This window comes from Mauremys reevesii, linkage group 13 (assembly GCF_016161935.1).
Source record: "Mauremys reevesii isolate NIE-2019 linkage group 13, ASM1616193v1, whole genome shotgun sequence".
In the NCBI taxonomy this organism is placed as follows: domain Eukaryota; kingdom Metazoa; phylum Chordata; order Testudines; family Geoemydidae; genus Mauremys; species Mauremys reevesii.
The window spans coordinates 19,308,263-19,321,861 of record NC_052635.1 but is presented as its reverse complement, the minus strand read 5'-3'; the positions used below and the strand labels follow the sequence as shown (position 1 = coordinate 19,321,861).

General features: G+C 45.3%; 1 long non-coding RNA gene across 2 annotated transcripts in view; it reads left to right on the top strand.

Annotated features, from left to right (window-relative positions):
• LOC120380951 overlaps positions 1–11,584 on the top strand; it is a 28,206-nt gene extending 16,622 nt beyond the window's left edge. Inside the window, exons 4-5 of one of the 2 annotated variants that reach the window (XR_005587890.1) lie at positions 729–848; positions 10,592–11,584. This is a non-coding gene — a long non-coding RNA (uncharacterized LOC120380951). Of the gene's footprint in view, positions 1–728; positions 849–5,980; positions 6,525–10,591 lie in introns of those variants that run through there. The other variant, XR_005587891.1, reaches the window with a different exon arrangement.
• Positions 11,585–13,599: the final 2,015 nt, after the last annotated feature.

Below are 13,599 nucleotides of genomic sequence, written 5' to 3'. Positions count from 1 at the left end.
CATGAAACCTTAATGTTAAAGACAACCTTTTCAGACCTGATCATTAGACATTAGGTGCATCTTTTTGTGGGTTCTCAATTTGAGATGCATTGGGCCTAATATTTTAGAGGTGACGAGCAACTTCAACTCCCATTGATTTCATGTGGATTTGTGGTTGCTCAGTGCCTCTGATAATCAGATCCAAGCTATCCCAGGTTTTAAAACTGTCTGAAGGAAATTAAATCGAGCATATCAGTTCCACTCACTTAATAATTAAGGAGTAGAAGTTGGCTACAGATTTATGCTGGGAAAAAAGCCTCCAAATTTTTTGAATAGCCATGAAAGTACTTTAATGTGGCTACCTAAGTTTAGTATTTTTAAATACAATAGTTCATTTTGTGTGTGCAGTAAGTAATGATAGAAAAACAATCCTAAACTCTAAGAGGAATTTTTTTTCCTTTCAACAGTCAGCTGTGGTAGCACTAAATTGTTTTCATCTTACACATACACGAAATGTCCCTTTTACTACCAATTTTACTACTCTCAGCAATTAAATCTCCAGTTAGTAGCAAAATGTGCAGAATTATGGGGTTAGGTTCAAGGGAGATCCAGGGTACTGGTCTGACAGGCAAACTTGCTCTAGAATAAAAGTTGTATGTATAATACTCTTGTCTTCTACTATGAATGATACAGACATGGATTGGGATGGATTTAATATTTTTAACATCTGATTTCTCTTGCTTACCTAGGTTTGTATTCTGAAAAAGATGTTTTTAAAACCTTTTTTCATATCCACTACCCGAAACAAGGTTTCTTCATGCAGGCAGAAGTGTATATAAACTTAAAATCAGATATGGCAACTTCCTCAGGTAAGCAAGTTTCTTACTCCTAGGTATGAACCAAACCCATACTTTCAGCCCACAACAGCATGAGGCTACAGTAAGAATGTATTGTACTGCTATCTCAAAATGAGGATTTTGGGAGATTTTTCATTTACTAAGCACTAGCACCACTTCTGAAGGTTCCAAACTGCAACAGTTCTATTTTTGGTCATGAAGGACTGGATATTTCATCTTCAAAGTTCATTAACACCAGACTGAGCATGGCCCGAGACTATGAAATGGTCTTCATGCTCTCTCTTCCAGACGAGTTGAGGACACTGCCCTTTTATTATTATTGGTGGAGCTCATACCTATTACTGTAGTTAAGATTGCCTAACACTTTCCATTATAAGGCCTTGTTTTCAGTTGCTTATAACTTTAAAGATTAGCAAATGTTTTGTCTGAAATTTTCCTGTTGAGTATCTGCCTCAGACTTTTTTGAAACTTTCATCAAAAGTAGTTAAGCTATTTACAAGAATGAAGTTAAGGAGAAATACGTTAATTCATGTTAAAATACTTACAAATGTTTAACTGAGAAGCTCTAGTGCCTCCATTGTTTGGAGCAGGGATTTGATAGGTTGCCCTAGTGTTAAGGATGTGCCTTTTGCTGTCTCTAGATAAGTTACAAGCCTCTGAAAATCTATTGATACATGCTTAGTAGAGGTTTGCTTGCTATATTGACAGCCTTATTCCACAGAACGTTACATTTGCACTGCAAGTGCTCCAGCTCCTCACAGCACTCTAGAGCTCCCCATAGAGCAACAGCATGCCTCATTCTGGGGCTGCAGGGGCCAAGAAGGACTTCTTCTGTAATGGCTCATCTCCACTGACAGATGATGTTGTGGTGTCAGGCACTGGAACTGAGAACAATGAGACTGGTTCTTGGATTCTCAGAGCTTCCACTGCTGTCACCTAAGCAGCAAGGAGGAGAAATCAGTATATTTTCTTTTAGGGCCTGATCCAGAGTAGACTCAGGTTAATATGTCAAAGGCCTTGGGATCTGGCCCTTTCTGAATATGGGATTTAAAAAATGTATTTTATTTATGAAGATTTTCTGTTCGTGATTATGCACATGGATTCCATTCTTCATGCGCATGTGCCCCATGCATGTGAGATCAGATTCTGTTGGCCAGCGGTGTCTATTTCAGTTGCAACTGTGCCGTATATGTCCTTTTGACCCTTCCCAAGACATAAAGGGCAGAGCAGGCCCAACCATCGCTCAGTTCTTCCTTATCACTCATGACAGTGAGATGCCTGCCTTTTCTCTATGCTCAGTGCTGGAGTTATTTAGGAGTATTGTTAATCAGTTTATTTATTTTGTTTAGCTAATTAACTATATAAATATAGGAATTTGATTCTTTGTTATGTATCAGAGGGGTAGCCCTGTTAATCTGGGTCTGTAAAAAGAAACAAAGAGTCCTGTGGCACCTTAAAGACTAATATGTATTGGAGCATGAGCTTTTGTGGGTGAATGCCCACTTCGTCAAGACCCCATTCTGTGCTCCTGGGGCACTCTACTCAAAGGGCCCATTGATCTATTATTCAAGCATTTGTGTCTTCTGACAAAGACAGAAGGAAGCACCACCCTAAGGATAAGTGAAGGATCGGGTTATAGTCTCTGGCACCTAGAAAGCCAAGACACAAGAATCATCAGACTTCTAACTTGTCTCAGGTTCAACCTTCCAAGGGCCAGAAGACTGAGAGGGCCTCTTCTGGTGCCCTGATAAAAATCACTAAAATGACACAAATGGTGTGACCTTATCTGCAGATCGTGTTTCTCTTGGTACTGACCTGTCATCATCAGGTGTCTTAATTCTGCTGGCCATATATTTGGCCTTGTGTTCCTTGGCTTCCCTTATCAATTTTCTATAATTCCTGATTTCTAGTTTATATTCATTACTATCAACTTCCCCCTTTTTTACTTGCTATGTATTATTTATATCTGCATTCACTTTCCTTCTAAACCAGGTTGTTTTTTTTAGCCAGCAGGGCATTCTTCCTCAGTTGTGAGGATATGGCTTTTTGGCATCTAGTAAGGTTTTCTTAAATGATTTGCAATTATCATTCAAATTTTTATGATTAAATTCTTCCTCCCAACTGATTTGGCTCATAATTGTTTTCAGCTTTGTGAAATTGATCTTATTAAAGCACTAAGTATATATATTACTGGTATGGAGTTTATTCTGTTTGCACATGATAAATGTGATCAAGTCATGATCACTTGTACCTAAGCTACTATTAATTTTTAGATCTCTGGTCAGTTCCTCTTTGTGTGTTAGGGTGAGGTCTAATAAAGAATTCACTTGTGTTGAGTGCAACGTGTTTTGAATTAGGAAATTGTCATCTATAATATTTAGAAATTCCAAGGATGTTTTTAGTACTGGCAACATGAGACCTCAAGCTGAAGTTCCCCCATTATCACACTGCTTTCCCCCCCGTAAAACTACATATAGGTGCACAGTGAGGTAGTTATCCTATTCCCTAGTGTGATTTGGTGGTTTATAGCAGACACCAACTAATGGCCTGTCTTGGTTTTTATCTGTTAGGATATTGATCCATAAGCATTTAAGATAATTTTCATCTGAGTTATCAATCAACTTTATGACCACCCAAGAACATTAGTGAGAATATGACTCAGACTTTTGGGACCTATGATCCCATGCACCTGTGTGATGCTGTTTGGCTTTTTTCTCCTGTGCTCTATGGAAGGGTGGTTGAAATCAGTGTATCTACCCAGCAAGCAGCACATGGACATGTTGGTCATGGTCCCACAACAAGTCCTGACCTCATTAAACTGATGGAAAGACTCTCTTAAAGTGTGCACCTCCTCCTACCAACATTCTGGTGATGGATACCTCCAGTCAGGGATCAGGGCTCATCTAGATTACCTTCAGATTTAGGGCCTATGGTCCTCTGAAGAGGCTTGCCTCCCCATAAATGTTGTAGTGCTCAGAGCCATCGGACTGACATGCATCTGATTCTTGCCTCTTCTCCAGCAATCTGCAGCACATGTGCTGACAGACAACACCACAGCTAGCAAGGTCATCTCCACTCTCTCAGGAAACCATGTGACTATTGAATTGGTGCATTCCAAAGCAAATCACACCGGTGGCTTTGCACCTTCTCTTCCTTATAAAGACCTAAGATGATCAACTCACCAGGCACTTCTTAGACAACCAGGAGTGGTCTATCAAACAATCAAACCTTCAGAACATCTTTTGCAAGTGTGGATGCCCAGAAATAGACTTGTACCACAGACCATAACAAGAAGTGTCAACATTCTGTTCTGGAGAGAGTGCAAGCCCAGGCTTCCTGGTAAATGCCTTTTTCATTCCTTGGATATCAAGGTTGGTATATGCCTTTCTACTGATCTCCATGATGCTGAGGGTTCTGAGGAAATAGAGATAAGATGCAGGATAGATGATTATGATAACCACAGTATAGGCCAACCAGTTCTGGTATTGGGATCTGACAAATCTTTCAGCACAGCCCTCCATCACCCTACTAGTTCTGCCTGACAGTCTCCCAGAACAACAGTTGGATCTTGCATCAGGACCCAGCTTCCTTACAACTGAAAGACTGGATATTGGCTGAATGACATAAACTAAAAGAAGCTGTTCAGCTGAAGTTTGGAACATTCTGCTCCAAAACAAGAAACCCTGAACCAGACTGACTTAACGCTAAGTTGGAAGAGGTATTCTATTTAAGCATCTCAATACTTTTCCCTTGATATCAAACAATCTCCCTTTGAGACCTTAGCAATATGTTCCCTAATCATCTGTCTATATCACCTATCAATGAATAATGCTTTTTTAGTAGCCATTGCATCAGCTAGAATGGTAGGGCAGATGCAGGCCCTCATGGCCCTTTATACAGTGCTTTGTAAAGACAGGGTTACTCTCAGGACACATCCCAAATTCTTGTCCAAAGTTGTTTTAACATTTCAAAGGAACTAATCCATCCATCTCCCAGTTTTCTCCCCAAAACTCACTTAACAGCAAGGGAAACTAAACTTCATACACTTGATGTATAAGGGCATTGTCAGACAACTTTATCAAGACAAAATCATTCAGGAACACACCTAGATTCTTCATGGCCTTTGCTGATAGAGCTAAGGGTCAAGCAGTATTATCTCAGAGGTTATCAAAGAGTCTCCACCTGTATAAGAACATGCTACAAGCTAGTAAGAATAGATTCTGTTAGCCACATTAGAGCTCATTCCACTAGAGCACAGGTAGCCTCTGTTGCCTGTTTGAAAAATGCCCGTGTCTGAAATCTGCTGGGTAGCTACATGTATTTCAGTCCACACCTTTACAAGACAATGTTTCTTGGCAGAAGCTTACAGATTGGATGCCTCTTTTGGTATGGCTGTCCTGCAAGCATTGTTTAAGTAGGACTCCTAGAACCCACCTGCAAGCAAACAGATAACTGAGCAGCAAAGGTATGAATAGATGACCAAGTGGCAGCTCTACAGATCTCCTGTATTGGAACCTGGGCCAGGAAAGCAGCCGATGAGTCTTGAGCCCTCGTGGAGTGGGGTCGGGACACCGGCCAAGTCATAGCAAGCATGGATACAGGCCGTGATCCACAAGGAGATGCGTTGCGAGGAGCCTTTCATCCAGTTGGCCACTGCAACGAAAAGTTGGGTCGTCTTCCTGAATGGCTTCGTATGCTCTATATGGAAGGCGAGAGCCCTACGAAGGTTAAGGGAGTGCACACGTTGATCCTGCCGCGTAGCTTGTGGCTTCGGATAAAAGACAGGGAGGAAATACCATTGTCAGCGTCTTTCTGGTCCTAATAATTTTCAAAACATCGCCTTGTTGTCCTTAACTCCTCTACTGGCCATAGATTACTCTTTATATCTCTTTGCTTTGCTTATCAATTTTCTACAATTCTTAACTTCTGGTTTATATCAATTATTATCAATTCCCCCTTGTCCCATATTATATATATAAAATAGCTGCCTTCACCTCCCTTTTAAACCAGGTTTGTTTGTTTTTTTTAAACCAGCACAGCCTTCTTCCTCAATGGTGGGATTTTGGTTTTGGGCATCTAGTATGGAACTCTTGAATATTTCCTTAGTATCATTCATATTTTTCTGATTAAATTCTTCCTCTCAGCTGATCCCACCGTACACCACTTGCCAATCCAGCGATTCACTTCCAGATTTTCCTGCCTTCTGTCTTCCTTTGTTCTTGGGACAGGAAGGCTCACAGAGATGATCGCTTGGATACGCTTCTTCTTCAGCATGATTCTGAGTTCCCTGATATCATCCACCGTCTGCGAGATACCTCACAATGCACTGTGATTAGTGCTGTATGAACCATCACCAGTGGATCCTGGCCCTTTGACTTCAGAAGCCCATCCAATAGTAGAGTGACATTTATTGTCTGGGCTCTCGAAAGGGCGCGTGCTATCCTGTTGTCTGCCTGTCCCATGCAGAATGTTCTTTTGATTCTTCTGAGTATTGCATCTCCAACCAGGATTGTGTGTCAACCTTGGATGACAGGATGAACAGACGGAGGGAGTAGAAAGACCCAAGGAGGTCATGGTGGCTCCATTCTCTCCTGCTTTCTCCCCGTGAGCAATGGAGCACCCTGTTCCCTATCCCGTCCCTGCCTGTGAGCAATGGGTCGGTCAGACCCCTGCCCCCTCCCCTCCTGCGAGCAATGGGTCAGTCTGCTCCCTGTCCGCCCACCCCAAGACCAGGATATGGGATGGGTCCATGGAGATCCCACTGCAGCCCCACTAGCCTGAGTGGGGTGAAGGGCCTTAGAGCTGCAAGAGGAGCAATGGGGGGACAGGAGAGATATGGGGAGCAGAAGTGATGAGGGCAGGCAGAGCACAGAGATAGCGGATCATGAGGCTGGGGTGAAGCAGGCAGCTCTGTGCTCTCGGGCAGCAGTGAGTCCACAGCAGGGGGCTGTTGGCTGCCCACTTGTGGGTTTTGCCCTGCTGGGCATGGCTTTGATGTATAATGGTTGACGCACATGAACTGTTGAGGAAAGTCCCACAGCAACTAGCAAGTCTGTGGGGCAGGCCACACCATAAGAGAGGCTAACACGCACAGGCCTGGCCGCATTCATGGCTAGATGAGACACAGCCAGTGGCCAGATCCATGACAGACAGGAAAGATGTGGGGAGAGGCTGCCACTCTGCCATTGGGACGTTGCGGGGGGAATGTGCCGTGCAGTGCCAAGCCTGTGAGTAGGCGTAGCAGAGGGCCTTGTGACCCCACCAGCCATTGAGTCTGGGTGAGCAGCAGCCAAAGGGCAGGCCTGTCCCTGTAGCAGCTCAGCACGAGTGCAGCCGGGCTGGGAGCACTCAGAGGGGCTGGGCAGGGAGCGCCAGTGCTGTCCCTGTCGGGCCGTTGAGCAGCAGCCAGCACACAAAGGAGGCACAGCGGAAGGGCGGCAGCAGCATAGGCAGGCTCTGCAGTGCTAATGGAGGACAGCACCTCAGTGCCCTGGTCTAGGTGATAACGGGTTTCTTCTGCTCGTCATGCTGGTTGTGGCATGGTGGCACCAACCATGGGCGCCAACTTATATGGGCTGTTGGAGCTAAAGCCCCAGGAATATTCATAATCAGGGGCTCTGCTCCACCAATATTTGGAGCTAGATTTTTCCCCCTCCCCAGAGTTTCCCTGCCTGAATGTAAAGAGAGCACACAGCACGTCTCTCTCTCTCTCTCTCCTTTGCTGCTGCTGCCGGTAGCCTAAGGGCTGCAACATTAGCATAAGAGGAAAGTGCTAACTACTGCTGAAGCACTCAGGAGGGGGAGGGGAGTGGAGGGGGCCTCCCCTCCCCTCCCCTCTCCTGCCCCTACCTGGAGGAGACACAAACGGGCCAGGAGACAGACATCATTCACCTATCACCTTAGCAGCTGTTGGGGCTTCCGTGAGTGTTTGACTCTATGATTTTTTATTATGTTTGAGTGTTTGACCCTATGATTCCCCCCCTGCCCCAGCCCCAGCCCCTACTCCTACCCCCAGTGATGCACAGCAGGCTGCACAGGGGAGGCAGGAAGCCACATGTGAAGGCAATGCCCCCTTCCCCAGCACCCACCAACCCACCCGCCACAGGAGGGATGGGAGAGGGAGGCTTCCTAGACCTGAGCAGCTGGGACTTGGGTGAATTTTATGACACCCTGCTCCCCCACCCCATAGCCAGCCACCACCCTGCCTACCCCGCTTCTGCCCCATGCTGGGCAAGGGGCAGCCCCATCCCCCATCCACAGTGAAGTTATGGTGAGGGGCAGCAACATGGAAGGCCACCTGTGCCCCCCCCAGTACCCATCATCGGGGAGGGGAGTGAGCTTTCTGGACCTGAGAGGGGCTCTAGGAGCATGTGCAGAGTGTGTGTGCCATGGGGGGCAGGAGGGGTCCCTCCCCTGGAGCTTGCTGCTGCCAGTGGTGGTGATGGGGAGTCCTCTCTGGCCCTAGCCCTGGGGCAGCCTGTCTGCACCCCAAGTTCCTCATCCTCAGCCCTGCCTCACCCCAAAGCCTGCACCCCCAGCACCGAGCACGCTCCTGCACTGTGAACCCCTCATCCCCAGCCCCACCCCAGAACCCTCACCTGAGGGGAAAAACATGCAACTTAAATTTGGTGGTCAGTTTGGAATATCATTGTATTTAGCACAATATTTGATTATTTTACACCCTTCAAAGTATGTAACTGGTCGTATACAGGTGTTTTCTCTGAATACTGTCTGTGTGCCTCAGTTTCCCCAATGCATTTCTTAAGGCTCTAGATGGTGGGATAAGGGGGTGTGATTGTTGAAAAGCCCTAGAGGGCCAGTGTGATGCTGTCTGCACAGAGAATGGCTGCAACCCTGGCTCCAGGCAACTGATGGCCTGGGCCACTCTCCTGCAAGGTGCCAACTGAAGGTGTTGGAGAACAAAGAGATCAGGTGGCCTCCTAATGCTTGGAAAAGAGACAAAGGCCAGAGGAGGGAGGGTCAGTGCCTGTGCAGACTTCTGGGAAGCGCATGGTGTGGAAGGGGATGCTGGGATGCTTTGGAACAATTCCATACAAAGCCAGTCAGGACTCTGGGGGAGCCTCCTCTCTGAGCATACTGTCTCCAGGGCCAGAAGCTTACACCTTCCTGGGTCTGACCTCGGAGCATTCAGCATGCCCTTCCACACCATGCGCTTTCCGCAGCGAGTGTGCCCAGGCAGGTCCTGGGGCAACCAGAGGTCCCTGCACCCCAGCTCCGCAGTCAGATGTGACTCTCAGCCAGACAGTAAAACAGAAGGTTTATTAGATGACAGGGATACAGTCTAAAACAGAGCTTGTAAGTACAGAAAACAGGACCCCTCAGTCAGGTCCATCTTGGGGGGTGGGGAGCCCAGACCCAAGTTCTGGGCCTCTCCCGATTTCCCCAGCCAGCTCCAAACTGACACTCCCTCATCTGGCCTTTGTCTCTCTTCCGGACAAGGAGGCCACCTGATCTCTTTGTCCCCAACACCGTCAGTTGGCACTTTGCAGGGGAAACTGAGGCACCCACACAGTATTCAGAGAAAACATTAAGAACATTCCCACTTTGTCACAACAGGTGCAACAAAATTTAATACCGTCTATTAGGTATTAATAGGCAAGTGCTGCTTCTGACTTTCCACTTTTAATTGACCCTTGTAATCTTGTGGTACTGACGCATTGTAGCTTCATTTTATATCAGTTTACAGGGTGAGAGCGCGGGGGGGCGGGGGGACACCATTTTGGGCCCCACCAAAAATTATACAAACCTGCCGCCTATGGCACCAACAGCGTGCAGGCTGTTCTCAGCAGGGAATTCTGAGTGGACAGGCGTCTTCTGAAAGCATGCTCCACACCTCATCCCTCTCAGATTTTTGGACGGCACTTCACATTCTTAAACCTTGAGTTGAGTGCTGTAGCTGTCTTTAGAAGTCTCATATCAGTACCTTCTTTGCGTTTTGTCAAATCTGCTGTGAAAATGTTCTTAAAACAAACGTGCTGTCACCTTCTGAAACGGCTATAACATTAAATATATGGCAGACTGCAGGTAAAACACAGCCAGAATCATATAATTCTCCCCCAAGTTTGGTCACAATTTAATTGACACTTTTTTTTTTTAACAAGCATCATCAGCATGTAAGCATGTTCTCCGGAGTAGTGACCGAAGTATGATGGGGCATATAAATGTTAGCATATCTGGCACATAAATACCTTGCAATCCTGGCTACAAAAGTGCCATTCCAACACCTGTTCTCACTTTCAGGAGATATTGTAAATAAGAAGTAGGCAGCGTTATCGCCCATAAATGTAAACAAAGTTGTCTGTGACCGATTTCAGAGCAGCAGCCGTGCTAGTCTGTATCAGCAAAAAGAACACGAGTATTTGTGGCACCTTAGAAACTAAAATTTGTTTTGTTTTTTAGTGCAGTTATGTAACAAAAAAAATTATATTTGCAATTTATACTTCAACGATAAAGAGATTGCACTATAGTACGTGTATGAGGTGAACTGAAAAATACAGTGCAAATATTTGTAATAAAAAGTATATAAAGTGAGCACTGCACATTTTGTAGTCTACGTTGTAATAGAAATCAATATATTTGAAAATGTAGAAAAACATCTAAAATATTTAATAAATTTCCATCGGTATTTACAGTGTGATTAATTTTTTTAAATCATTATTAATTTTTTGAATTAATCGCGTGAGTTAACTGTAATTAATCGACAGCACTAGTCTATTCTCTTTTTTCCTTTTTAGTTTTTCCATATCATATGAGAGCCAGGGGCGGGAACTGTGGCGAGAGGAGTCCGCAGATTGGATTGAACAATGCTGCTGGAGACAGCCAGAGTGCCCAGGAGCCAGGGATGTCTGTTTGTACGTCAGCAGCTTTAGCAGCAGGTTCTGGAAAGTGAAACCTCTTGCCTGCTTGAGCCGTGTGAGCCCCAGAGATGCACCAGTTCTCTTTGATTAGCCAAGCCTGATTCGTTCCCTCCTTGTGCAGCACTTCAGCTGCTTTTTCCTTGCCCCACCCCGCTGAAAGCTGTCAAATGTGGAGGGCGGGCAGGGGCATCTCCAGGGCAGACGAGGTCTTTAGTGCCTCATGTATCTAAAAACTTAGAACACTTTTTCAGTACAAGACAAAACCTTGGTCACTGGGCCTCATTCACTTCCTGGTTTGAACTTTGCAGCTGTGCCGGCCGCTAACATCTGTAACTTTGCCAATAGGCTGAGCAGACAGCAAATGTGAAAAATCAGGATGGGGTGGGGGGGCAATAGGAACCAGTATAAGAAAAAGACCCCAAAATCGGGATTCTCCCTATAAAATCGGGACATCTGGTCACCAAGCAGCGGCAAGCCCAGCACTGGAGCATGTGAGTGCTCTAGTGCAATGCCTACTATTGTGAGCCAGGCGCCAGCCTCGGGGCCGCCTTAGCATCAGAAACATTCCAAGCTGTCACTCAGGAACATGGCACCATTTGGACAAGTCCAGGGTGTGATTTTTCAGCGGTGCTGAGCACCTGCAGCTCTCAATGATCCAGGCCCTAGCTGTGGTGCCGTGGCTGGAGTCTGAATGCTGCCTCTTGCCGTGCTGGCGCTCAGCATTCTACCAAATACAGCAGCACTGCAGCATCCCCGGTTAGAGATTAATTACAGTGATTGACTCCAGGAGCTCAGTTTGTAACTTAAAGAGAAGGCTAAGGGGTGACTTGATTACAGGCTAAGTATCTATAATGGGAACAAATATTTGCTAATGGGCTCTTCAGTCGCACAGAGAAAGGAGTAACATGATCCAGTGGCTGGAAGCTGAAGTTAGGCCTGGTCTACACTGGGGGGGGGTCGATCTAAGGTACGCAACTTCAGCTACGTGAATAGCGTAGCTGAAGTCGAAGTACCTTTGCTCGAATTACTTACCCGTCCTCACGACACGCGATCGACGTCCCTCGTCGACTCCGCTACCGCCACTCGCTCTGGTGGAGTTCCGGAGTAGACGGGAATGCGTTCGGCGTTCGAACTATCGCGTCTAGATTAGACGCGATAGTTCGAACTCCGAGAAGTCGAACGCTACCCGTCGACCCGGCCGTAAGTATGGACGTACCCTGAGACACATTCAGACTGGAAATAAGGTGTAATTTTTTTTTTTAATAGTGGAGAGTAATTAACCACTGCAACAATTTGTCAAGGGATGTGGAGGCTTTTCCCTCAGTGACCATGTTTAAATTAAAGATTGGATGTTTCTCTTAAAGATCTGCTCTGGTAATTATTTTGAAGAAGTTCTCTGGCTTGAGTTCTCCAGGTCAGACTAGATGATCACAAGGGTTCCTTCTGGCCTTGGAATCTATGAATCAAGACAAGAATCCACAGGAGAAATTTGAGGCACAGAGGGTTCGAACTGAATCTGCTGTCCAGTGTCTAAGGCAGAACACCAAATGAACTGCCACTTCTCTCTGATAGTGCCATGGTGTCCAGGTGACATTTCAGCAGGAATGCAGTACCTGGCAGTATTTCCCTTGGACTGACTTGAACTGATTCTAGGGACAAGGCTTTTTAGGTTGTGGCTTCATGACACAGTGAGAGATAAAAAGACTTTTTAAAAGAAGTGGAAGTCAAATCCTAGTGAGGCAAATAGAAAGGAGCATAAACACTGCCAAATTAAGTGCAAAGAGTATAATAAGAAAAGCCAAAGAGGAGTTTGAAGAACGGCTAGCCAAAAACTCCAAAGGTAATAGCAAAATGTTTTTTAAGTACATCAGAAGCAGGAAGCCTGCTAAACAAGCAGTGGGGCCCCTTGATGATCGAGATACAAAAGGAACGCTTAAAGATGATAAAGTCATTGCAGAGAAACTAAATGGATTCTTTGCTTCAGTCTTCACAGCTGAGGATGTTAGGAAGATTCCCAAACCTGAGCTGGCTTTTGTAGGTGACACATCTGACGAACTGTCACTAGAGGAGGTTTTGGAATTAATTGAAAAAAAACTCAACATTAACAAGTCACCGGGACCAGATGGCCTTCACCCAAGAGTTCTGAGAGAACTCAAATGTGAAGTTGCGGAACTATGAACTAAGATTTGTAACCTGTCCTTTAAAATCGGCTTCGGTACCCAATGACTGGAAGTTAGCTAATGTAACGCCAATATTTAAAAAGGGCTCTAGAGGTGATTCCGGCAATTACAGACCGGTAAGTCTAATGTCAGTACCGGGCAAATTAGTCAAAACAATAGTTAAGAATAAAATTGTCAGACACATAGAAAAATGAACTGTTGAGCAATACTCAACATGGTTTCTGTAAAGGGAAAGCGTGTCTTACTAATCTGTTAGCGTTCTTTGAAGGGGGTCAACAAACATGTGGACAAGGAAGATCCGGGGGACATAGTATACTTAGATTTCCAGAAAGCCTTTGACAAGGTCCCTCACCAAAGCCTGTTATGTAAATTAAGCTGTCATGGGATAAAAGGGAAGGTCCTTTCATGGATTGAGAACTGGTTAAAAGATAGGGAACAAAGGGTAGGAATTAATGGTAAATTATCAGAATGGAGAGGGGTAACTAGGGGTGTTCCCCAAGGGTCAGTCCTAGGACCAATCCTATTCAATTTATTCATAAATGATCTGGAGAAAGGGGTAAACAATGAGGTGGCAAAGTTTGCAGATGATACTAAACTGCTCAAGATAGTTAAGACCAAAGCAGACTGTGAAGAACTTCAAAAAGATCTCACAAAACTAAGTGATTGGGCAACAAAATGGCAAATGAAATTTAGTGTGGATAAACA